The 27,921-nt window shown below is 41.9% G+C and overlaps 1 protein-coding gene across 2 annotated transcripts in view; it reads left to right on the top strand.

Annotated features, from left to right (window-relative positions):
• Positions 1 to 27,921, top strand: part of LOC114647822 (uncharacterized) — a 1,111,123-nt gene that overhangs the window by 303,698 nt on the left and 779,504 nt on the right. Inside the window, exon 1 of one of the 2 annotated variants that reach the window (XM_051924525.1) lies at positions 13,996 to 14,006. The exons of the other annotated variant lie outside the window; for it this stretch is intronic. The gene's annotated coding sequence lies outside the window, so the exon portion shown is untranslated. Of the gene's footprint in view, positions 1 to 13,995; positions 14,007 to 27,921 lie in introns of those variants that run through there. 2 annotated transcript variants of the gene reach the window in all.

The following is a 27,921-nucleotide window of genomic DNA, read 5'->3' as shown; positions in this document are numbered from 1 at the left end:
TACTTATAAGCCAGCAATACTATTGCTAATTAGCTAGTTTTTTTCTAATTTCATTAAATAATTCTTTAAACTGTGAAATACTTGAATTTGAGCATTAGCTTTTGCAGGTTTTGGATAACAAACATACCATTAGCTACCACGTGCAACCAGATTTGGAATCAAAAGAACCAAGGCAACACACGCTATCAATGCGATGCAAGCGCAGCCTGAGATTCAAAAAATTTCTCTGCCTACCTGTTTGTCTCAGTAGCTGAAAAGCAGCATCAGGAGAGAGCAGCCTGAAGTAGTCCAGCAGCGGGTGATCTGTCGTGTCCAACAGCAAGCCATGCTGTCTTGTGAACTCCGGTAGCCAGTTCGGCTCCTACGGATCAATGTCTGTGTATTCCTCCCACGCGAACCTTGCCGTAGCTGCATCGGCTGCGCGATATGCATTCAGCTGGCAGCCGATCAGCTGGCGCGGCATCGGCTGGTGTCCAATCAGCTGATGCCAGCTTCTCACGCTCTTGCTCAAGTCCTGATCACTGTCAATAAAATCCGATTCTGAAAAATCACAGTCCAACTCAGCGATAATGTGCAAAACATCGCCTGCCGAGTGTTTTCTTTTCTGCACTCGCTTCGCTTCCTTGTGACATATCAACGCCATCTTGCCTTTGTTTACATTTCGCAACTCACGCACACGCAAGGATTAGATGCTGAGTCAACGAGTCTAGCATTCCTCCAAGCACAGACGGAATGCCTGTGACATGACAGTGAGTTCTGTCGCCATTAACAGCTGATTGTCGCCCTCTATCTCTGATAGCTGTCAAGTTTTACCCTCGACTTATACGCGGGTCATAACAAATTTTGTAATTTTCGGCTTAAACAATACACTCGACTTATCTGCGAGATCGACTAATACGCGAGTATCTACAGTAGGTCTTTATTTTCAGGGAAACACGGTAGTACGGGCGTTAATTAGCGTCACACCTCACAACCTGCATGCACCACGTTTTTTTGCTGTAACGCCAGAAGCACGGTGGATGCTGTGGGGGTAGGTTGTGGTTTCAGTTCTTTCTGAGTTTTTCCCAATTTTTATTTTATTTATTTTGCATTAATAATTTGTTATTGATTTAATTTGTTATTTAATAGGCATTTAATATTTAATATTTAATAGGGAGAAGACACTTATGTGATGCCCCGTCCTTTTTTTTCCTTTTGTTTTTGGAAAGGTATGCTATATATATTTTTCTTTTCTTTTTACAGTAATCTCTCGCTATATCGCGCTTCGCCTTTTGGGGCTTCACTCCATCGCGGATTTTATATGTAAGCATATTTAAATATATATCGCAGATTTTTTGCTGGTTCGCAGATTTCTGCGGACAAGGGTCTTTTAATTTCTGGTATATGCTTCCTCAGTTGGTTTGCCCAGTTGATTTCATACAAGGGACGCTATTGGCAGATGGCTGAGAAGCTACCCAACTTACTTTTCTCTTTCTCTCTCTTGCGCTGACTTTCTCTGATCCTGACGTAGGGGGATTGAGCAGGTGGGCTGTTCGCACACCTAGACGATATGGACGCTCGTCTAAAAATGCTGAAAGATTATCTTCACGTTGCTACCTTCTGTGCAGCTGCTTCCTGAAGCGACATGCTGCACGGTGCTTTGCATACTTAAAAGCTCGAAGGGCACGTAATGATTTTTGCTTGTTTGTTTTTCTCTGTCTGTCTCTCTGTCTCTGCTTCTGACGGAGGGGGTGTGAGCTGCCGCCTTCAACAGCTTTGTGCCGCGGTGCTTCGCATACTTAAAAGCCAAACAGCCCTATTGATTTGTTTGCTTTTCTCTCTCTCTCTGACATTATCTGCTCCTGATGCGCACTCCTTTGAAGAGGAAGATATGTTTGCATTCTTTTAATTGTGAGACGGAACTGTCATCTCTGTCTTGTCATGGAGCACAGTTTAAACTTTTGAAAAAGAGACAAATGTTTGTTTGCAGTGTTTGAATAACGTTCCTGTCTCTCTACAACCTGCTGTGTTTCTGCGCAAATCTGTGACCCAAGCATGACAATATAAAAATAACCATATAAACATATGGTTTCTACTTCGCGGATTTTCTTATTACGCGAGTGGCTCTGGAATGCAACCCCCTCGATGGAGGAGGGATTACTGTATTTATTTTTTGTTAAGAATATGTAATTATAAAATTAGGAATTTTTTTTTGTATAAAGCTATGTGTATTGTAAATAGTTCTCTTTGGAAAATTTGAGTAGTTTTTTTGTAAATAGTTTTATATGCAATGTGTTTGTATAAATAAAAAGAGTAGAAGCGTGGTGGACGCTGTGGGGGCATAGGGGAGAAGACGCTAATGTGACACCCTGTCCATTTTTTTCCTTTTATTTTGGAAAGAGTTTCTTGAAGAGGAAAATAAAAGCTTCTGTTTTAACCCTACGTGCCGATCATTTACACAGCGCAGAGAAAGGCGGATTGCTGTTGGTTACACATATGCACATGTTGGGCCTCTTTTTGTGCCTTTGCAAGTTTTTAAAATCTGATCCCAGGACATGTTCTCCCATTTTAGTGAGGTCTATGTGCTTACTGCCTTCGTGGTCATCTTTCTGGCCTAATTTTCTTTGCCTGTTTTATTGATATAGGAGGAGAGCCCATGTTAGGAACAAAGTCGGTGTTTCTGAATCGTTCACATTTCATATTAATGTACTTGAATATCCTCTCAGAGTAAAGCTCTATTAGTTTTATATCCGTCTAGTGGAGCGTACATTTAGCACATAAGTTGATAAATATTTCATATGTCTTTATTTGTAATCTAGACGAAACAAATGTAATGCTTGTGTGTCAGGAGGCCAGTTTTACATTATTGATAAGAACAGCAGTGCTCTGATGTTTACCTAAACAACCCCCCCATAGTCTTTAGCACTGACTCAGGATGTGAAATTTATGGGCGTTTGGATTTGCATGAATCTATAAGCCACACCCATCCCTCAACAGGAAGGTGGGATCAGTCTGCTGCAGGCTCCCCACCACACAGACACAGTCCCGGGTTCAAATCAATGATTTATTCCAATTAGCACAATACCTCTTCTCTCTTTCTTTCCTCTCCTCCACACTTACAGGTGAACTTTGTTTTCTTTCCTCCCGACTCCGACTCCCTGGAGGAGGATGAACAGCTCACTTTTATGTCAGACTTAGGAATACTTCCGGTACCGGGGCATAGCCTGAAAGAAGCACTTCCAGGTCAGAAGGGAGCCTCCTGAAACAGGGAATCCATCTTCCTGCAGCACCCCTTAACAGGATTGTCCCTCAACTCTCATATATCCCTGCGGGTGTCCCTAATGGAGATATGGGGAGGAACCGCCCTGAATGCACCAACTTCCCCACATTATCCATTAATTCATCCCTTTGTAAATGATGTTGCTTCAGTCCCAACCCTGCCAGATTATGCCTCCTTCCATGCTGTCCTTCCATTACCGCATCCCGGCCGGGAAAGGGTCCAGAACAGGATTCACAAAGTCTATAAACTGCCTGAACAAAATAAATGGGGTGTGAGTTGTACCCGAGAACTTTCATTAGTAAATGGTCAAGGAAGGGACAGGTAAACTCGTCCTATTGGTCAGAATTATGGCTGTTTATGATTGGTTTAGAATTGAAGGCCATTTTGTACCACGACACTGTCACAAGCTGCCTACCGGAGCAGATGGCCTGCTAGTAGTTCAGGACCGACTGAGATTGAGGGTCTAATAAGAGAGGTACAAGAGAGGCAGATGTATAAAAAAAATGTAGATTTTAATTCCACAATAACCTATTTTTTAAAAAGAACTCAAAGTTTACACATTTACAGTGAAAAGTGTACAGTACAAAAAAGAAAAATTCAGTCCAGAGTCAGAACAATTCTAAGTGAGGGAATGGAAAAACAAAAAATAAAGAAAATGATAAAAAAGCTCTTATCCTGAAGTTAATTCAGTCCATAAAAGGTGTGAAAGGATTCAGACAACACAGGAAAAGGTTTGGGGGGCAGCCGCCCATATACTTGAAATAGGCTGGCGAATATGAAGGTTTTGGTTCAAAATTGACACGGTCTTGACAGACTTCAGTCCAAAATTGAACAACACAGATAGGCAAAGATGGTGGTTTTAAAGTCGGACGGGGAAGTGATGTCACCGGGATAGGAACCGGAAGTGATGTCCTTGGGGGCAGAGCCGGAAGTGATGTCATCGAGACCTGATGTCTTTGAGTCCAGGCGAAATTTCCCATGGTTGGTCTGCCGATGGAAAAGATGAAGCATCAGTGCACTCTGCCACCCCCTGGTCTGGCATGGAATTATCCCTTTGTGAGCCCTTCAGCTGTCTCCCATGCGCACTTGTGTGACAAAGGTTATTAGCAGCCTTTAACACTAGAATTACCAAAGCCTACAAAAAAAATCGTAATCCCGGCCCACCTTAAACCCATTTGCACCTCTCCATCAGCATCTCCGTCAGCTCTGTAAGCCATGCTTTTTCTTTGAAGGACAGTTGTGGGGCAGACTGACTGGTAGGGTGATGCCCAACCTGTTGCTGAATCCAAATGTTGCCATCTTTTGCCTTTATGCCTGGTGCAGCTGCGTCATTCTTATGTGTGAGTGGACGTTTCTTGCAGGGAGGGCTTCTGTTCTCTTTCTCTGATGTAGAACCCTCATCCTCATCTGAGTTCACCTCTGTTATAGCGTGTCTTTATTTGAAAACAGCAGTGTCAGATCGGGGCGAGCGTGAACGTGACTGAGAGAATGAAGCTGAATACAAAAAAAAAACTGCTAACCTTTACAAGAGCCATAAATTTACACCGGCTGTTACATGTATGTTTTTATTGTATAATAGTAGCAAAGCAGCTCACGACTCAAAATGGAGGCATCCAGGAATCAAACCACAAACGTCTTGATTACGACTCAGCAATTCTTACCACTGCACTACCAAAGTGGTCATATTAAGGGGGTGTCAATGTCGCCCCCTAATGCGAGTTCTTTTTCTGCAGTTATAGTCTTGAATAAAAGTGCACTTGTTTTTTTATACTTGTACCTTTTGTGAAAGTGTTTATTTGATATTTGGACTTCAGCCTTCACACATTATACATTGCTTGTCCACATTTTGTCAATTATTACTAAAACATGAAAAACGTTTCTGTTTTAAAGATGTGTTTACATAGATTGTTGTAGACAAGGAACACACATGTATTCCAAATAATGATATATTTACCCTCTACAACTCCCGGCAATGCACACGCAGATAAACAGACTTGAGCTGAGAGAACTTTCTGCCTTTTCTGCGGTGGTGGTGGGGATGATGGGATAGCAGGCTACTTGCTGCTTGTGCAAATTGACACATTTACAACACAAAAGACGCTGACGGAGAGGTGTGAACAGATGGGCCGGGATTACAACTTTTTTCGTAGGCTATGGTAATTCTAGAAACTGGATCCTGCTTCATCCCACTCCCATCATACAACACCTCAGAAAAAAAGCCCAGGAGCCTTTTTTGGGTTCAACAACAACCACATGTATTTCTATAGAACATTTTCATACAAATGATGAGGCACAAAGTGCTTTGCATAATGAAGAAAGAAGACAAAAGACAAAATAAATAAGAAAATAGAATTAGGGAACACTAATTAACATAAAAGTAAGGTCCGATGGCCAGGGAGGACAGAAAAAACAAAAAAAAAAAAAACTTCAGACGGCTGGAGAAAAAAAATAAAATCTGCAGGGGTACCAGGCCATGAGACCACCCAGCCCCCTCTAGGCATTCTACCTAACATAAATGGCCTCACAATCAGTCCTCATGGTATTTAGGGTTCTCATTGAAGAACTTGACGATGACGGTCATGTGGACTTCTGGCCTTTAATCCATCAATGTAAGGACATCATGGTGCATTGATCAGGTGGCGATGGGGGGCACAGATCGGCACCACAGAAAACCAGAAAAAGAACAGCAGAGAAAGTAGGGGTTAGTATAGATTACGGAGCTTCTAGGAATGATATTGATAATTAAATGCATATACAGAGTATCAGAGTTAAACTAAAATGAAGCTATGAGAAAGTCATGTTACAATAATGTGTTTTAGCAGTTTTTTAAAGTGCTCCACTGTATTAGCCTGGCGAATTTCTATCGGTCAGCTTTTCCAGATTTTAGGTGCATAACAGCAGAAGGCCGCCTCACCACTTCTTTTAAGTTTAGCTCTTGGAATTCTAAGCAGACCCTCATTTGAAGATCTAAGGTTACAATTTGGAGTGTAAGGTGTCAGACATTCTGAAATATAAGATGGAGCAGATTATTTAAGGCTTTTTAAACCATAAGCAGTATTTTAAAGTCAATTCTAAATGACACAGGTAACCAGTGTAGTGACATCAGACTGGTGTGATGTGCTCGGATTTTCTTTTCCTAATTAAGATTCTATCAGCTCCATTCTGCACTCATTGCAATCGATTGATGTCCTTTTGGGTGGTCCTGAAAGGAGTGCAATTCAGTAATCTAGCCGACTGAAAACAAAAGTGTGAACTAATTTCTCACCGTCTTGCAATGTTATAAGAGGTCTAACTTTTGCTATATTTTTTAAGTGAAAAAATGCTGTTCTAGTAATCTGATTAATATGTGATTTAAAATTCACTGGATCCTCAAGCTGTTCCATAACAGCTGCCAACTGTTCGGCCCCGAGCCCCTCCTAAGTTACACCCCAACTCTGCCACTCCAAGTCTGCACGATCGGTCAATGTGACCTCCTCCTGTGGTCCTTATAAGTCTCCTGTACTGCATGCACTCAAACTGGGATACGCCATTTCGATCTTGCAGGGGGAATTGCACAAATCAGACAAAAAACAAAATGTCAGCACAGATAAATGAACATAATCAATCACCAACTAACATAATCAAAGAAAACCTCACCTAACCTTGAGGTTACTAATGAAAAAAGAAACATAATAAGGTATAAATCCACTAATAAATGAAATAGACTCCCGTGTTACTGTATTTATGGATTCCCAGCCATCTGAGATTGTGCAAAGCCTTGGAATCAACTTTAAAACACCAGATGGTAAGCATGAAATCATACCTTGGATGAAACTAATGGCAGAAAGTTGGAAAAAATATATCAACAACTTGCTGGTAAGTCCAAACCTATGTTAAATGTCTTCCTTTTCCGCTGTAACCTCTCTGACAGTTATTTCTCATCTTCTTGTTTCTCTCGCGTTGTATTGGGTTGCATCGGTGTCATGGTGTCATCAAAGATGCCCCATTGACTCTTAATTTGTGATAAGAATGGCATGGTCATCTTGCTCTTTCGCTATCTGGCCATGATGAGGCGACCATGATGAAGACAAGTCTATCTCATTAGTCGTATCGAGACAGGCATGTGGCCTATTTCAGTACTCCATTTCAGGGCCATATGGTAGCAAAGACAAACCCAGACTGAAGATAAACTGAGGGCCGCCTAAGATGCACTTACGCTGTAATGATATGATTTACTAACATCCAAACTGCTCCTTAGGGACAAGATGACAGAGATGGGAGTAGATTCATACCTGGTGGCATGGATCGTGGACTATCTTAAAGACAGACCTCAGTATGTGCATCTTGGGAATTGCACGTCTGACATTGTATTCAGCAACACAGGAGTGCCAGAAGGGACTGTACTTTCTCCGGTCCTGTTCAGCCTATATACATCGGACTTCCAACACAACTCGGAGTCCTGCCACATGCAAAAGTTCGCTGATGACACTACTATCGTGGGCTGCATCAGGAGTGGGCAGGAGGAGGAGTATAGGAACCTCATCAATGACTTTGTTAAATGGTGCGACTCAAACCACCTACACCTGAACACCAGCAAAACCAAGGAGCTGGTGGTGGATTTTAGGAGACCCAGACCCCTCATGGACCCCGTGATCATCAGAGGTGACTGTGTGCAGATGGTGCAGACCTATAAATACCTGGGAGTGCAGCTGGATGATAAATTGGACTGGACTGCCAATACTGATGCTCTGTGTAAGAAAGGACAGAGCCGACTATACTTCCTTAGAAGGCTGGCGTCCTTCAAAATCTGCAATAAGATGCTGCAGATGTTCTATCAGACAGTTGTGGCGAGCGCCCTTTTCTACGCGGTGGTGTGCTGGGAAGGCAGCATTAAGAAGAAAGATGCCTCACGCCTGGACAAACTGGTGAGGAAGGCAGGCTCTATTTTTGGCATGGAGCTAGACAGTTTGACATCTGTGGCAGAGCGAAGGGCGCTCAGCAGGCTCCTATCAATTATGGAGAATCCACTACATCCATTAAACAGTGTCATCTCCAGACAGAGGAGCAGCTTCAGCGACAGACTGCTGTCACCGTCCTGCTCCACTGATAGACTGAGGAGATTGTTCCTCCCCCAAACTATATGATTCTTTAATTCCACCCGGGGGGTTAAATGTTAACATTATATAAAGTTATTGTCTGTTTTTACCTGCATTGTTATCAATCTTCAATTTAATATTGTTTTTTGTATCAGTAAGGTGCTGCTGGAGTATATGAATTTCCCCTTGGGATTAATAAAGTATCTATCTATCTATCTATCTATCTATCTATCTATCTATCTATCTATCTATCTATCTATCTATCTATCTATCTATCTATCTATCTATCTATCTATCTATCCAAACTGTACTCTTCTTCCTTAATAATTCTGGCCATATTATCAATAATACATAATCATATGAGCAGAGTGGTGGCTCTGAGGCTAAGAATCTACACTGATATCTGGAAATCCCATTCCTACCATTAGGGATCCTACTCCGTTGGGCCCTTGAGTGAAGCCCTTAACCTGAAAATAGCTCTGGGGTACTGAACAATGGCTGACCCTGCATGCTGACGCCCAAAGGTCAGGCGAAAATTCAATTTCCTTTCAGGTAATTAAAAAATATTTGTGTAAATAACTAAAATGTGCAAGTTAACTAAACGGGTCACACACTTTCTGACACACTTCAGACTTTTGATAGGACCTCACTATCTGCTGCAAAGTGTATATAACATGGAAATTGGCCATGACTAATAATAATTCTCGGAAACAAATAATTATTTTAATAAATAGTGCTACAACACTTTAAAGAGACTTGTATGTCTTTAATAACTCTGTGAAGCAAGTTGGGAATTTACTAAATGCTGAATGTGAAGAATGTGATTCTTTCACTTAATGAGGCAGATGTGTTTTAATCCTTCAATAAAGTCTGTTGGCCCCCTGAAGCTTTTCGTGTTGTGATTCTAAAAAGCAGCACTGAGAAAATATGAGACTAAGAAGAGAGAGGGGGAGTGAGATGAACGTGAGGAATAAACACTGAGTGACCAGAAAAATGTGTTGGACCCCTTCTGTCAGTAGACACTCATCTTAAAGACCATTCTGCCGTCTTTAAACACAGGCAGTATTTTAACATTCACATCAGTCTTTGTTTTCTATTGAGAGCTCGAGGATAATACATCTTAATAAAAACACAAGTGTCTGTGTGTCAATTTATCTTTGTGTCTGTCCAGTTGCTATTTCTCTGTCATTCCAACAGATGGGACATTACAAACATTTGTCGTGATAAAATGCATAGCATTTGTCATTCCAACAGATGGCGCATAACACATATTTGCAGTAATGCATTTTATTACTACAAAAGTGTGGGATGCACCACTTGTTAGAATGACAGATGAAATGCATTATATTCCTACATGCATTTCAAAATACATTGTAACAGATGGTGCCCTGCAAATGCTACTACTGAGGTCAACGTCTCTACGTTGATTAGATTTCAACCCGTCCTAGATGGGGAGCACAGCTAGTTTCATATAAAAACATAACACAACACTTGGCACAAATCAATAAATTGCCCCAGACGGGGCGCCAGTCCATTGTCAGGCCCACTTCTGTATACACCCCACACTCACATTCGCCCAATTTGGAATTAGCATTGGACCTAACAAACACATCTTTTGGGGATGTGGGAGGAAAATCAGAGTACCTGATGGAAGGCCCACACAGACATGGGGAGAATAATTAAACTTGTCCACATGGACAAAAAAGCAGACAGTGGATTGAAACCCAGCAAACTGGATTAATGAGACACCACCATGCTTCCCTCATATTAAAGATCTTTTACTTAATGAAGACTTAAAGATGTTCAGTACACAGTTTAAACATTAAAGCAAGTTAAAGGGAACATGGTGGCAGAAGTGGGATTTTAATGTGCGGTTAATGTGAGAATATGTATCAATCCATACTTGTGTTGCTTAAGTGTCCTAAATGAAAGGAATCTAAACACTTCAAAAATCTGAAATTTAGCAAAGTTGTATGAATGATTTATGTTTATGGGAAAGAGTAGGGGCGGCACGGTGGCGCAGTGGGTAGCGCTGCTGCCTCGCAGTTGGGAGACCTGGGGACCCGGGTTCGCTTCCCGGGTCCTCCCTGCGTGGAGTTTGCATGTTCTCCCCGTGTCTGCGTGGGTTTCCTCCGGGCGCTCCGGTTTCCTCCCACAGTCCAAAGACATGCAGGTTAGGTGGATTGGCGATTCTAAATTGGCCCTAGTGTGTGCTTGGTGTGTGGGTGTGTTTGTGTGTGTCCTGCGGTGGGTTGGCACCCTGCCCAGGATTGTTTCCTGCCTTGTGCCCTGTGTTGGCTGGGATTGGCTCCAGCAGACCCCCGTGACCCTGTGTTCGGATTCAGCGGGTTGGAAAATGGATGGATGGATGGGAAAGAGTAGTGGAAGCTCAGTTAAGAAGTAAGGTGATGATTAGCGAGCAGCAGTATGGTTTCATGCCAAGAAAGAGCATCACAGATGCAATGTTTGCTCTGAGGGTGTTGATGGAGAAGTTTAGAGAAGGCCAGAAGGAGTTGCATTGTGTCTTTGTGGACCTGGAGAAAGCATATGACAGGGTGCCTCGAGAGGAGTTGTGGTATTGTATGAAGAAGGCGGGAGTGGCAGAGAAGTGTGGTGGCTCTGAGGCTAGGGATCTGCACTGGCAATCGGAAGGTTGTCGGTTCGAATCCCGTAAATGCCAAAAGGGACTCTGCTCTATTGGGCCTTTGAGCAAGGCCCTTAACCTGCAATTGCTGAGCGCTTTGAGTAGTGAGAAAAGCACTATATAAATGCAAAGAATTATTATTATTAAGTATGTAAGAGTTGTACAGGATATGTACGAGGGAAGTGTGAGCGTGGTGAGATCTGCAGTACGAGTGGTGGATGCATTCAACGTGGAGGTGGGATTACATCAGGGATCGGCTCTGAGCCCTTTCTTATTTGCAATGGTGATGGACAGGTTGACAGACGAGATTAGACAGGAGTCCCCGTGGGCTGTGATGTTTGCTGATGACATTGTGATCTGTAGCGAGAGTAGGGAACAGACTGAGGAGACCCTGGAGAGGTGGAGATCTGCTCTAGAGAGGAGAGGAATGAAGGTCAGTAGGAACAAGACAGAATACATGTGTGTGAATGAGAGGGAGGTCAGTGGAGTGGTGAGGATGCAGGGAGTAGAGTTGGCGAAGGTGGATAAGTTTAAATACTTGGGCTCAACAGTACAGAGTAATGGGGATTGTGGAAGAGAGGTGAAGAAGAGAGTGCAGGAAGGGTGGAATGGGTGGAGAAGAGTGTCAGGAGTGATTTGTGACAGACGAGTATCATCAAGAGTGAAAGGGAAGGTCTACAGGATGGTAGTGAGACCAGCTATGTTATATGGGTTGGAGACGGTGGCACTGACCAGAAAGCAGGAGACAGAGACGGAGGTGACAGAGCTAAAGATGTTAAGATTTACATTGGGTGTGACGAGGATGGACAGGATTAGAAATGAGGACATTATAGAGGGTCAGCTCAGGTGGGACGGGTGAAAGACAAAGTCAGGGAGGCAAGATTGCATTGGTTTGGACATGTGCAGAGGAGAGATGCTGGGTATATTGGGAGAAGGATGCTAAGGATAGAGCTGCCAGGGAAGAGGAAAAGAGGAAGGCCTAAGAGAAGGTTTATGGATGTGGTGAGAGAAGACATGCAGGTGATGGGTGTAACAGAACAAGAGGCAGAGGAAAGAAAGATATGGAAGAAGATGATCCGCTGTGGCAACCCCAAATGGGAGCAGCCGAAAGAAGTAGAAGAGAAGTATGATTCAGTTCAATAATTGTAAATGGTTAATTTTTACATAGCACTCTTCACTGAACCCAGGCAGGTAGACAGAATCCATACTTTACAAATTACTAATTGCATAATGAGCATACATAAAGATACATAAAAACAGATTTGTTTTCTTTTTTATAAATACATTTTTGTTTTCTTTCAAAAAACAGAACATTATAATGGCCGGCTACAGAATCAAGCAAGCAAAGAATAATAACATATTAGATACATCCATTTACATCAAAATCCATACAGAGAAAACAAAGGGAAAAATAGAAAAACAAAGAAGCAAAAAGCAAAGTAAGATTCAGCCTCCGCAAACTGCCAACAGATTTGTATTCTAATACAATTACAACAACAATTAAAAGAGACATAATGGAGCGTAGATGGTGGGCTTCAGAGTTTCTAGTCCTTTAAGATATGACACATTTTCAAAGACAGTGCAGAAGATCTGGTTGATGAATTTGAATTCTGTTTAATTAAAAGGACTTGATTTGCACCACAAAACGTATTTTCATACATGATACAATCTTATAGAGTACGTACACTATGATTAATATTGGTCACCTTTAGGAGAGCAAAACTTTGAAGAACTTCAAAAAACCTCAAAAGATGCCCAAAACTTCACAAAAAAAGAATTGTTATGAGCTTCAGTAGCATTTCGAAAAGTGTGTGGCACTTACAGCTTAGAACTACAGTATACACTCATGTTTAAGTTCCCCCTTGATAAATCGGGGCTCGATTTTACTGTATAACTTCTGGTATTTTATAATGACGGTTGTGTAAGTCAAATCCAGAAAACTGATGCTATTGGTCCAAGAGGTTACGATATGCTAACACCCACCTGAGAGAGTAACCACGGGGCACACTGCCCTTTTTTTCTATGTATTGTGCCTACGTGACCACACAGTAATACACAAACTATTCCGAAGTGACGTGTGCACTGATTTGTGTTTTGTGTATCTCACACCCTCATACATCTTTATCGTAAGAGCATCCCTTATCTGCGATGGAGCGTTCGATCAGAAGAAAATATGAAGCTGGTTTTAAATTAAACGTCGTTGAAGTGGCGAAAGAAATTGGTAACTGCGCTGCTGCAGCAAAATTCGATGTGTCTGAATAACTGATGTGAGATTGGAGGAGGCAAGAAGATGTAAAAAAAAATAATTAAGTGTCATATTTTTGAATGGAAGTATAAGTCGGGGTGTGATTTTATGATCGATTTTTCAGGTTTCAAGACCCGACTTATACTTGAGTATATACGGTAATAAGTAGAAATTCTGATTTTATTCCTTTTCCCTTATTTACTCCGATCAGCCACAACACTAAAATCGTCTGCTTCATATTGTCTCGGTCCCCCCTCGTGCTGCCAAAACAGCTCTGACATGTCACTGCAGGGACTCCACAAGACCTCTTGATTGTGTCCTGTGGTGTCTGGCAGCAAGGTGGGACCCCCTTGGATCGGACTTGTTTATCCAGCTTATCCCACAGATGCTCGATTGGATTGGGAGTTGAGGAGATTGTGGAGGCCAAGTCAACAGCTTGAAATAATTGTCATGTTCCTCTAACCATTCCTGAACAATCTTTCCATTGTAGTAGGGCATATTATCCTGATATAAGAGGTCACAGTCATCAGGGAGTGTATGTGGTCTGCATTAGTCTGTAGGTAGGTGGTACTTGTCAAAAATAACATTCATGTGAATGCCAGGGCCCAAGGTATGCCAACAGAACATTGTCCAGAGAATCACACAGCCTTTGCCAGCTAGCCTTCTTCTCCAAGTGCATCCTGCTGGTAAATGACACACACATGCACCCGGCCATCCACACGATCTAAAAGAGAACGTGATTCATCTCCCCGGGCCACCTTATTCCATTGCTCTGGGATGCTCATACGTCCATTGTAGGTGCTTTCAAGAAACCCCATTTTCTTGAAATGTGGCGCCCTTATTCTTCCAGGAAATATGTTGAGACAGTTCAAATTTTATTGAGAAAGCAATCAGGCTTTGTTAGGAGTGCTTCCTTTTTATGCAACGTCTTTTCCATGCCTGTATGTTCTTTAAATGAAAATATTTTATCACCTGAATACATTTTAATTAAAGGTGTCATATTGGCATAATGGGTAGAAGTAGAGTAGATGAGTATGTCTTTATGTTTGGTCCTGTGGTGAAATACATTTTATGTGAATATGTAATGTATTTCATGTGGTTCTGAGGGCTTCTTCACTCTGTGATGATAGGCACATTTAGCAAATGCTACAGGTATTGTCTGCTCCACCACTGGTGTCTTCACAGATGAGAGCAGAGAACATCATCCAGCACGACTTGTTTGGCAGAGCGTCACTGATGGTCTTTGGAGGCATATCCTTGGGGGGTCTCAGCAGGGGCGGATTGGCCATTAGGGCATTTGGGTAATGCCCAGTGGGCCGCGGACTCTGGTCTGCTTATGGGCTGGTTGTTTCATGAAATACATTTTATGTACTGGTTGTAGCGGTGCTACTAGAATTTGAAACTGCAACTCCCAGCAGTCCCTGCACTGGCTCTGATTGGTCTTCTGCTGAGGGTGCAGGGGCTGTTGGGGTCAAATGAGGTCAGCGTGGCTTTTAAAAAGAGGGCTGGTGACCAAAAGAGGAAAAAGTGTTTTTTGTATTTTGTGTTTCAAGTTCCTGTCTGCCTGCCTTCTGTTGGGTTACCTGTAGTTATTTGTTTTGTCCTGGAATGTATCATGGTTGGGGTCTGGATTGTCTGCCATCTGTCTGTGTACATGAGGACTGTAAGTGGATTCATGGCCATCCTGCGAAGAAAGGAGCGCTCCTGAACCCGTTCACCTGTTTTCACCATTTCAGGAACTACTGGCAGAGGTGGGTAGTAACGAGTTACATTTACTCCGTTACATGTACTTGAGTAACTTTTAAAAAAAATTGTACTTCTAAGAGTAGTTTTACTGCACCATACGTTTTACTTTTACTTGAGTACATTTGTGAAGAAGAAACACTACTCTTACTCCGCTACATTGGGCAACACTTTTTTTCCATTTACACATTAGATACGCTATATTTTTGCCAGAAACAAGCCGCCAGTGGATCTACTGCATGACTGTTTCACCAATCAGACGTAGCAACAATAATCCCATGACTCCGTTTCACCAATCAGACGTAGCAACAATAATCACATGACTCCGTTTCACCAATCAGACGTAGCAACAATAATCACATGACTCCGTTTCACCAATCAGACGTAGCCATGCAGTCTCATGACCACAAACAAACTGTGGTGGCATAACGGCACAAACTCCTCACAGGGAAAGAAAGGATACATGAAAAATGGCAGAGGCAACTGTCTCCAATGCTAAAACTGAAGAGGATGAGGATGAACACCCCTGGCCTCAAATAAAAAGCATGTTTTGCTTACACACAGTGCAAAAGAACAGCTATATAATGCGATGTCTTCTGTGTCCGCCAAAACAAACGGACATTTCAGCAAACAAAACTTAATGTCTAACCTGAGGAAACATGTCGCGGTAAGTTTCACATAAATTCATTTTTTGCTGTTAGTCTTCTTAGGTTACAGAATCCCAGTCTGAAAAGAGTTTTTATATAGACCCTTTTAGTTTTTGTAAACATTTCGTTAAATGGTGCCATAAGCTAAGCAGACTACAATACATTTTCCATGGATGAATGAATTAGCATTAGCTACCAACTATCGCAAATTAGGAATGGTCAAGATGGTTTTGGTAACTGAGAAACAATCGAGTCCAGGTATGCAATGTCAGAGCCTGCTTAGAAAACGTTACCATATCAAAGTTGAGCAGCCTTTGAGAGACTTTTTAGTCATGCGGGGCTCCTATTCACTGCTAAACAGTCACAGCTTCACTGCAAGAACCTTGAAAGCCAACTCCTGCTGAAGCTTAACCATCACTTCACTGAGTGAAGAACAAGCACGGTATAACCAAACAAGCACAGACACAGACAGTCATGGCAAAATGAACTTCTTGTAAGTGCACAAGCTGCCTTGTTCTAATGTTACTTTCTATCAGCTGTGCTATTTGGAGGGCAAGTGAATATGCAGTATTATACTGTCAGTGTACAGTAGATCTTGTCTCTGTAAGTAGTTTGCTCTGTTCAAACATACATGTTACCTACTGTAGGTATTGGCTTCAAAAGCTGAGATTTGGAACTTTGTTTTATTTGTGGGGTGGCAGAGTGGCGCAGTGGGTAGCGCTGCTGCCTCGCAGTTAGGAGGACCCGGGTTTACTTCCCTGGTCCTCCCTGTGTGGAGTTTGCATGTTCTCCCCGTGTCTGTGTGGGTTTCCTCCTGGTGCTCCGGTTTCCTCCCACAGTCTAAAGACATGCAGGTTAGGTGCATTGGCGATCCTAAATTGTCCCGTGTGTGTGTGTGTGCCCTGCGGTGGGCTGGCGCCCTGCCTGGGGTTTGTTTCCTGCCTTGCGACCTGTGCTGGCAGACCCCTGTGACCCTGTAGTTATGATATAGCAGGCTGGATAATGGATGGATGGATATTTTGTAAAGATGTTATTTATTTTTACTCATTTTTTATTTTATTATTTGGAAATAGCAGAATTTGCACATTACTTTATATTTTTCTCTGTGATATTACAACATTTCTAAAAAACAAACCATTTATTATGATCAAACAGTTACTCAGTACTTGAGTAGTCTTTTCACCAAATACTTTTTTACTCTTACTTGAGTCATTTTTTGGATGACTACTTTTTACTTCAACTTGAGTAATATTATTTTGAAGTAACCCTACTATTATTTAAGTACAATTTTTGGCTACTCTACCCACCTCTGACAACGAGTAGGACTATCATTACATTCCCATTCAATGTGCGGATCTCTGGACTATCTATTCTCATCATTACATTTCATCTGTTGCCGTTTTTCATGGACTTTACTGTGTGTGTTTTGTTTGTGCTTTGTGCATTTAATGTACAGTCGCTGTAAGGGGAACAGGGGTGTTATCGTTGTTTTCATTTATTTCATTTGTTTTCATTACATTCTTTAATTTACATTCGATAATTGTTTGATTACCAGTTTGCTTTGTTTTTGTCTCTGTTTGTGAGAGCGTGCAAGTCGAACCAAGTGTAGGTGCATCCCTGGAATCTCCACCATAAAAATAAATACATCACCGTCATCTTTACAGTGCAGACCACTACCTGGTTACTGTTTGACATTAAAATTATTTTTCTAAACTATTAAACTATTAAACATTATCTGTCCGGTATTGTGATTTATATAGTCCTATATAATATACTGTATTACATCATCAAGTTGTTTAAGTTTGTCAGTACACAACATTGCACCATAAAATTTGGTCAAAATTTTCTTTTGCCGATTTCTGTTTCGATAAAGCAACATTTCGGTTAGCATATACATTAAGGTGCTACTCCGGTTGATCCTCTTAACTGATGCTTACAAGAGCAATGGGTTTGCCTACAAGCTCCTGCTAACGCTGCCTGTGTCACAAGTGCAGTGTGAAAGTTCATTTTCTGCGTTGAAGAGAATCAAAAGCTGCCTGAGAAGCACAATCACGCAAGAACATCTTGAGGCGTTCGTGTTGATGTCAGTGGAGAAAAGTATCCGAGCCGAACTTGATACTAATAGTATTGTTGATGATGTGGCTGCTAAAAGCAGCAAACCGCGTAAGCTACTAGCCTACTAGGGTACTGGCACTTGGACATAACATTGACATTTGACATGTACACTTATAACGTGTAAGCCATGTTGCTAAATTTTTGTTTTTCATTAAATTTTATTTCTAAGCATGTCGTCAAATTTGAAGTTGTGTCTAAACAACAGCGTACAGATTACGTTTGGCATCAGTATAGATAGAGTTCATATTATAGGCTCATAGCAAGTAGCGAGCTGCATACTAATTTTAAGAAAATAACAATGAATAATGGGACGAGTGGGCCGACTTCGTCACTTCACTCATTGAAGGATGCCCGGGCCGGTTTTGTGACCCAGTCCTCTCCTGGGTCTCAGAGACATCCACATGGTAGGCAATGGTACTCTGACTGCTGTTATGTACCAGGACAAATCCTCAGAGCTATTGTAGACCTTATGGTGGTGCAGTTATCCCTGGGAACCCCCTGGTGCAGGACAATGCCCCGGCCTCATGTGGTCACAGTATGATGAATGCATTGGTGCCATTAATGGTTCCGCAAGTTCCCCAGACCTGAATCCAATTGAGAACCTCTGGGATGTATCAGTGTGTCTGATGCCACCAAGTAGCACCGCAGACTGTCCAAGAGCTCACTGATACCCTGATCCAGGTCTGGGAGGAGATCCCCCAGGACACCATCTCATCAGGAGCAGACCCAGACATAGCCTGGAGAGCATACAGGCATGAGGGGGCCATACACACTACTGAGTCACATTAGGAGTTGCTGTGATGAAGTTCACACAAGTTGGACCAGCCTGGGATTTCAATTTTTGAGTTTGATTTTCAGTGTGATGTTGAATCAGCCCTCAGTGGGTTGGTGATTTTGGTTTCCATTGATCGTCTTTACATCATTTTGTTCTCAATGATTTTCCACTGGAATATTTTGTTCATTGTGTGATTTTAGTGTTCTCTCCATTTTGTTGAGCAGTGTAGATTTAATAACGCATGACTTTTCTCTGTTAGCTTTCTCTTGACTTCTTCATGTAGTGATATCAGAGCCACTGGTCTGAAGTCATTTAGGACTTCTGGATTTCTGTTTTCAGCTACTGGAATTGCTTGGGCCTGTTTCCAATCACTTTGGGACCTTCTGTAGTCCTAGTGACATCCTAAAAATGTTTAAACGGAGCTGAGCTGCTCTGCAGAGGATTTCAGGAGCCTACCTTAAAGATGGGCTGGTCCAAGAATTTTATTTATTGTTAATTTTCTAAAGACATTCTCTACATCGTTTTGAACAAAACATGTCTCTCTACCTCATCCAAAACAATATCCTGCATGCTTCATATTAAGGAATAAGAAAGTTAAGGCACCCTCCAAACTCAATGAAGCAGACTGACAGGACAAGCCAGAGGGGATGGCGTGAGGGGTTTATTCACCGTTAAACCAGGAACATCAAGGCATCAACCTCCTAGAGCAGGGGTCGCCAACTCCGGTCCTGGAGGACCACCATGTCTGCAGGTTTTCATTCTAACCCTTTTTTTAATGAGTGACCTGATTTTGCTGCTAAGTAACTTCTTTTGAACTCATTTTAATTGACTTGTTCTTGAAGACTCAGACCCCTTAATTGTTTATTTTTTCCTTAATTAGCAGGCAAACAATAAGGAGATACAAAATGAGCCAAAACAACTGGGGCCTCATGTATAACGCCGTGCATAGAACTCATACTATAACATAGCGTAAGCACAAAAGCGGGATTGTGCGTACGCACAGAAAAATCCAGATGCAGGAATCTGTGCGTACGCAAACTTTCACGTTCTTCCACTACATAAATCCCAATCAGCGTGAAAAGTAACGCACGTGCATGCGCCTTCTGTCCCGCCACAACTCCTCCCAGAATTATGCCTCTTTGAATATGCAAATTGATATAAATAGCCTTCTGTGAAAAGACAATGGGAAAAGCACAGGGGAAAATATAAGAATTTCAGCGAATACCAAGTGGAGGCAAAGGAAAAACATACTATTTGTTGGTTTAAACAGTGGTATAAGCAACAAAAGGAGGTTGATCGAGTGACAGAGTGTCGGAAAAACTCGAAAGATCAAATTCACAAAGTCGCACAGTGCCCGAAATAAAAAAGAAGTCACATATCAAAGTCGGCGTGAAAAGGACGACTCATAGCCCACCGTCTGAGTGTCATATGAAAACTTATTAGGGTACAAACAAAAAACATAGGCACATAGTGGGAAAAAAGTACAAAATGTCAACTTTAATCTCAAAATCCATCCATCCATCCATCCATTTTCCAACCCGCTGAATCCGAACACAGGGTCACGGGGGTCTGCTGGAGCCAATCCCAGCCAACACAGGGCAGGGAACCAATCCTGGGCAGGTTGCCAACCCACCGCAGGACACACTAGGGCCAATTTAGAATCGCCAATCCACCTAACCTGCATGTCTTTGGACTGTGGGAGGAAACCGGAGCGCTCGGAGGAAACCCACGCAGACACGGGGAGAACATGCAAACTCCACGCAGGGAGGACCTGGGAAGCGAACCCGGGTCCCCAGGTCTCCCAACTGCGAGGCAGCAGCGCTACCCACTGCGCCACCGTGCCGCCCGGTAATCTCAAAATGTCCACTTTAATCACGTAGTTTATTTTCTCATTAAAGTAGAACATCATAAACTTCATCTTAAAATCGTTTAATTTACTAGTTTCTCAAGTAGCACGTTAAATGCTTTGTTCTGTGTTTGATCTTCTATGTGCTCTATGTGTGTGAATCACTACGTGCTTCCGTTCTTTCTCTTTCTCTGACAGGACACAAAATCCATTGCATTTGTGATATTACAGCTCTCTGAATACTTAAAATACTGAGATGTATGCGTGATATCTTTTTCATGATGATAGGAATGAAAGCATGTTATTAAACATGGGAACACGATGGCACAGTGATTGTTCATATCTCACACAAGAGGCTTGCTGCGCCATGTGCGACCTTCAATGAAATAATTTATTACAGCAGTACTGTCTCTTTCAAACGTACTAACCTCCATTTCCTGTCTTTACTTTTCTTTCTCCAAATACCCAATCGCCACACAATCAGCTCTGTAATAGACGTTAAGCCATTTTTAAGCTTAGAACGCCGATTCTTCAAAAATTTTAAGGAACATTGAAATATCTGCGTAGTACATGTTTAATTATTCTATCCGTCTATCCTTCCAGTGTCGCGTCAGAATACAGCGCAAGGCAGGAGCTATCTGTGAACTAGCTAGCGCTGCGACACCGTGTCCTCACATGTTTAATTATTAACAATACAGATTATTTAAATGAAGTTAAAGTTTTATCTGTATACTATAAGCAACATATTTTGCTGCATTTCATCTTAAAAATGATATCGTCATCATACGCGCTTTATAAAGTGGCGCAGGTTGTGCAATATTATAACAGTAGTGCAAGTTTACAGTGGGGTAATTGTACTTATAAGTACAAACAGTTCTACAAGGAGCACTTGATTGAGTGCGTTTATAGTTCTTGGGATGAAACTGTTTCTGAAACACGAGGTCCGTACAGGAAAGGCTTTGACGTGTTTTGCCGTGGCTGAGGTAGTGTGTGATTGAAACTGTATACCGATAATTCTCTTTCCGATCAGCTGCTGCTGTGATTCCCCACTCAGATACAGTGATATAAATGCTCAGAGTGGTGCAGTGAGAGTAATATGGAAAAAGATGATCCACTGTGGCAACCCTTAACGGGAGCAGCTGAAAGAAGAAGAAGATGCAGTGAACGTAACAACGCTTAAGCAGTTATGGTATTTGGAATACTATGGCTATTCCCTGGACCATTATATTACAGGTTAATTATAATCAGATGCATTACACTAATAAACAATATGCAGTTAGTTTCAGTGTATTTATAAAGCCACGTCAGGAATGTGGGTCTAAGAAAGAAAGGGTAACCACACAGGAACAGTAGCACTGCTGTGACACTGGGTGCCGCCAGTCTGCAAAACCGAGCAGAGATATTGCATACGCCAAGGTATGAGGTACCGTGGAAATGTGCGTGGCTTTACGCCAAGTTTAGGTTTTATACATCGCGATTTGAGTGTGGAAACGTTCGTATGCAACATTTCTGTGCATACGAACCATTTATACATGAGGCCCCTGGTGTCCATCGTACAATATCTGAAAATAAAGAAAGGTGAAGGTCTCAGGAATGTCGATCTGCTCTTATAAAAGAGAAAATCAACAATTTCGGAAATGTCTGCTAATGCACCACGAGAGCAGCAACAAGCCACGGAATTAAAGAACGAGTTTAATTAACGACAAGACTCTGTGCCTAATGAAGCAACTGGTTGGAGTGAAATTGGTTGAAGTTTGAGGCCCTGACTTAGGTGGTCTTCTGTTGGCTCTTTCACTTCACACTTCATTTCTGTTTGGGTGCCAATTAAGGAAGGAAATTAAGCAATTCAGAGGAACATTGAAGAAATTCAGGGGAGCAAATCTTTAAAAAGCAATTCAATTAAAATTGAAAGGTAATTAGCAGAACAAACAGGTCACTCATTAAAAAAAGGGTTAGAATGAAAACCTGCAGACACGGTGGTGCTCCAGGACCGGACATGGTGACCCCTGTCCTAGAGCAAAGACGTTGACTGAATACTGGGCAAAAGATGGCAATGATGACACGACAAGCTCACTTAAGCTCTTCTCTGTTTCAAATTAAATTCTGAATTACAGATCAATTTGATTATTGTTCCTCCTTCAACAGCCACATAAAACCGTAACGTTATCACTTGCTCAGCTAGACTGACGAATTAATCAATCTGTCAATTGATCAGTTAATGCAATCACTTGTCTACTCTACATACTACACATTGATTAATTCGCCCATCCATTTGTCTTTCCATCCACCTTTGATTAATTCTTTCATGCATAGCATTCTTTATTGAGCAGAGTGTCAGGTCACTTACACATGCAGGGAGCTATTGTGACCTGAGCCCTCAAATACACCAACACCACCCAAAGTCACAGGTTCAGGTAAGTGAATTTTATTTTCACAATACCTTTACAAACATTTTCTATCAGTAATGGAATCGCTCAAGTGCATTTCTATGGCATTTAGAGATATCTCACAATGAATTTCAGATATCTTAAAATGTAATTTACTTTTTAAGATATCTGAAACTTGCTTTGAGATATCGTAAAATAATTTCCGTTACATTTTAAGATATCTGCAATACATTTTGAGATATCTCAAATGGACTTCAAGATATCTCAAATACATTTTAAAATATCTCAAAATAACCGTGCCTGCACTTCAAGATATCTTCAAATGAATTTTCAAATATCTTAAATTGACCTATCATGCATGTTAAGGTATCTCAAATGTATTTCAAGATATCTCAAAATTATTTCCTGTAAAAATGCCCATTCTTTCAATGGGACTTTCTGTTTAATAGACGATATCTTAAAATGTATTTGAGATATCTTTAAATGAGCAGGATGTAGATTTTGAGATATCTGAAAATCCATCCATTTTCTAACCCGCTTAATCCAAACACAGGGTCACAGGGGTCTGCTGGAGCCAATCCCAGCCAACACAGGGCACAAGGCAGGAATCTATCCCTGGCAGGGTGCCAACCCACCGCAGGACACAAACACACCCACACACCAAGGACAGTTTAGAATCGCCAATCCACCTAACCTGCATGTCTTTGGACTGTGGGAGGAAACCCACACAGACACGGGGAGAGCATGCAAACTCCATGCAGGGAGGACCTGGGAAGCGAACCCAGGTCTCCTAACTGCAAGGCAGCAGCGCTACCCACTGTGCCACCGTGCCTATCTGAAAATGTATTTGGGATATCTGATAATGGACAGGAAGCTGTTTGGAGATATACAAATAATTAAGTGTCTTTTTAAAGATTTCTTAAAATGTATTTTAGATATCTTGAAATACAACTTGAGGTATCTAGAAATATATTGTAAGATATTTGAAATGTATGGCAAGCCAAATTAACATTTAGAGATATCTCAAAATGAATTCCTGATATCTTAAAATGTAATTTACTTTTCAAGATATCTGAAACTCGCTTTGAGATATCTTAAAATAATTTCCTTTACATTTTAAGATATCTGCAATACATCTGGAAATGTATTTCAGATATCTTAAATTGTATTGTAGATATCTGAAAATGCTTTTGAGATATCTTGAAATAATAAAGCTGTTTGGAGATATACAAATAATTAAGTGTCTTTTTAAAGATATCTTAAAATGTATTTTAGATATTTCGAAATACGGCTTGAGATATCTAGAAATATATTGTAAGATATCTGAAATGGAGCAGAGACCCATTTTAAGATATCACGAAATCAAATCAAATCAAATCAAATAGCCTTTTATTGTTAATTCACTATATGTTCAGAACGTACAGGAGAATCGAAATACTGTTTCTCTCTCATCTTCATAGTACAATAAAATATAGTATAAAAAAGTATAAAAGTATAACATACAAGATAAATAACATTAGAACTTGTAAGTAGACCTGTGTACAATGTGCAATAGTCAGTAGAGCAAAAGCCAATTACAGTAAAAAATGAGAAGGTGCATTATAGAGTAGCTTATGAGATGTACAAAAAGACCAACAGTTAGCTGCAGATGCAATATGGAGTCCTTATATAATACCAGCTGAGGTAGGGTACTTGGTAGATAGTGACTCTTGTTACGGTCCAGGGTCAGGGGGCAAGGGGGGAAGGTAGTTTACAGAGTTCAGCATTCTGACAGCTTAGTGGGTGAAGCTGTTCCACAGTCTTGTGGAGCAGGCCTGGAGGCTCCGGTACCTTTTCCCTGAGGGGAGGAGGCTAAACAGGAAGTGAAAGGGGTGGGAGGAGTCACCAGCAATGCTGATGGATCTACGGGTGAGACGGGTGTGGAAAATGTCCTTGAGGGAGGTCAGTGGGGCACCAATGATCTTACTGGTCGCATCCACTATGCGTTGCAGGGACTTCCTACAGGAGGCAGTGCAGCCTCCATACCACACAGAGATGCAGCTGGTGAGGATGCTCTTGATTGTGTACCGGTAGAAAGAGCATATGATGGGGGGTGGAACTTGTGCTCTCCTCAGTTTGCGTAGAAAGTAGAGGTGAGTATGAGCTTTCTTGACCAGTGATGTGGTGTTATCTAACCAGGAGAGGTCCTCGGAGATGTATGTCCCCAGGAACTTGGTGCTACTCACCCTTTCCACAGCTGCACCGTCGATGGTCAGTGGGGAGGTGCTGTAAATTACCTCTCCTGAAATCAACCACAATCTCTTTGGTCTTTCCCACGTTCAGGAAGAGATTGTTGTCTTTACACCACTGGACCAGTTGGCTCACCTCGTTGCTGTAGTTGGCTTCGTCATTATTGGTGATGAGGCCAACCACGGTTGTATTGACTGCAAACTTGACAATGTGACTGGAACTATAGATTGGTACACAGTCGTGGGTCTGCAGGGTAAAGAGCAACGGGCTGAGCACACACCCTTGTGGGGCCCCTGTGCTCAACGTGATGGTCTTAGAGTTGTTATTGCTGACTCACACATTTTGTGACCTCCCTGTAAGAAAGTCCAACACCCAGTTGCAGAGAGAGGTCTTCAGTCCCAAGTGGCTGAGTTTTTCTATTAGCTGCTGGGGAATGATTGTGTTGAATGCTGAACTAAAATCTAAGAACAACATTCATACATAGGAGTTCTTTGAGTCCAGGTGGGTGAGGGCTGGATGGAGAGCAGCAGAAATGGCATCCTCTACGGACCTGTTTGACCTGTATGCAAACTGAAATGGGTCATGGGAGGGGGGAAGAATGGACTTTCATGATGGTGGAAGTCAGTGTTACAGGCTGATAGTCATTATAGCTAGATGGGAGGGGCTTCTTAGGGACAGGAATTATGATTGTGACTTTAAAACATGTGGGAACAACAGCTTGGTCCAGGGAGATGTTGAAGATGTCAGCAAGGACATCCTTGAGCTCCTCAGCACAATCCTTCAAAGCACAACCAGGTATGTTGTCTGCTCCGACTGCCTTCCGTGGGTTGATCCTAGAAAGGGTTCTCTTCACGCTGGCTGGGGCCAGACGTATGGACTGTTCGTCCGTTTGGGGGGGGATGGTTTTCTGTGCTGGTATGCTCTTTTGTGTCTCGAACTGGCCAAAGAAGTAATTTAGGCAGTTAAGGCAGTGTGATGTCACCTTCACAGGTCTGTGGTGGGGGTTTGTAACTAGTGAGGGTTTGGATGCCACGTCAGAGAGACTGTGCATCTCTAGAGTTGCTAAAGTGTCCAGATATTTTCTTGTTGTACTGCTTTTTTGCTTCCCTGATGCCACGGGACAGGTTGACTCTAGCTGTTGCTAGTCCTGCAGTGTCACTGGCCCTAAAGGCTGCGTCACGGATCCTCAGAAGCCTGTGGACCTCTCCTGTCAGCCATGGCTTCTGGTTAGCACGAACAGTGATATTTTTGAAATGGGTGACATCATCAGTACATTTTGCAATGTATGCTGTAACCACCTCAGTGTACTCCTTAATGTCTGTGTGGTCATTGTAAGTGGCTACTTGTTTGAAAATGTCCCAGTCTGTAGTGCTAAAACAGTCCCTCAGAGCACTGGAGGCGCCCTCTGGCCACACACGTTGGTCTGATGGTTCTCACTCTGGGTCTGTATACAGGTCTCAGCATGATGGTGATGTGAACAGAGAGACCTAAGTGGGGGAGGAGGGAGGCCTTGTAGGCTAAACTTGCAGGTTGTATACATCAAATCCAGTGAGTTGTCTCATCTTGTAGGAAAGTCCGCATGTTGGTGTAATTTGGGCAATAAAACTTTAAAATCTGCGGGGTTGAAGTCTCCTGCTTTGATGAGGAATTCATCCGGGTGCGCTATTTGTTGTTCACTAATGGCCTGGTAGAGTTCATTAAGTGCCTCGCTCCTATCACTGATGTTAGCGGTTGGAGTGATGTATACAGCGACAAGCAGAATCGATGCATACTCCCTCGGTAAGTAGAAGGGTCGGCACTTAATAATAATAAACTCTGCCAGTGGAGAACAGTGTCTATGCACAATGATAGTATTTCTGCACCAAGCGTCGCTAATGTAAACACACACTCCCCTGCCCTGAGTCTTACCTCCTTCCATAAAGACTTGGTCAGCTCGATAGCATGTTAGCCCAGCTAGCTGGATAGCAGAGTCCGGGATGTTGCCATTAAGCCAAGATTCTGTAAAAATAAAAACACAGCAGTTCCTTACGTCATTCCATGCAGATCTCAGATGCTGAATGTGATCTATTTTATTGTCTAGTGAACGTACATTGGCCAGAACAAGAGACGGTATTGCAGGTCTGTACGGTTTAGCAGCTAGCCTAGCCCGGATGCCTCCACGCTTGCCCTGCTTCCATTTTCTCTCACATTGCTTCCGCCGCCTCCTCTCTGGGTAAGATACAGCAGACGAGTTTGGTGATGTAATAGTCTGGTGGAGAAGTCCCAGGACCCGAAGCATCTCTGCAACTCTCTGGTCCAAGATGTGATATTTGGTTTTGTGTCTTAAAAGGCAGTGGCAGCGATATCTTGTAATCAACGTTATCGGTTGACTATGCTCGAACTCACTCAAACACTTGCACGAACATAACGAACACATCTTAAAATAGCCAGGAAGTCCAATTGGAAAAATAGGCAATTTTACAGGAAGTGAACAGGAAGTCCCATTGAAAGAATAGGAAATTTTACAGGAAGTGATTTCAAGATATCTCAAAACGTATTTGAGATATCTCAAAATGCACAGGAACTTATTTCGAGATATCTCAAATTGTATTTAAGATATCTTGAAATGTACAGGATATCATTTTACAATATCTTGAAATCTGTTTGAGATATCATAAAATTCTTTTTAGATATCTTAAAATAGATGCATTTTTAGATATCTCAACATAACTTCCTGCGCATTTTGAAATAATAACCTTAAAATAGACAGAAAGTCCCACTGAAAGAATAGGAAATTTTACAGGAAGTGATTTCCAGATATCTCGAATTGCATTTCAGATATCTCAAAATGTACAGCATATCATTTCAAGATATCTTGAAATCTATTTGAGATATCATAAAATGCTTTTTAGATATCTTAAAATAGATGTATTATTAGAATTATCTGTAATTCCATTGGAGATATCTAAAATGCATT

This window comes from Erpetoichthys calabaricus, chromosome 3 (assembly GCF_900747795.2).
Source record: "Erpetoichthys calabaricus chromosome 3, fErpCal1.3, whole genome shotgun sequence".
In the NCBI taxonomy this organism is placed as follows: domain Eukaryota; kingdom Metazoa; phylum Chordata; class Cladistia; order Polypteriformes; family Polypteridae; genus Erpetoichthys; species Erpetoichthys calabaricus.
The sequence above is the reverse complement of the archived record's forward strand: the minus strand, read 5'-3'. Positions and strand labels throughout refer to the sequence as shown.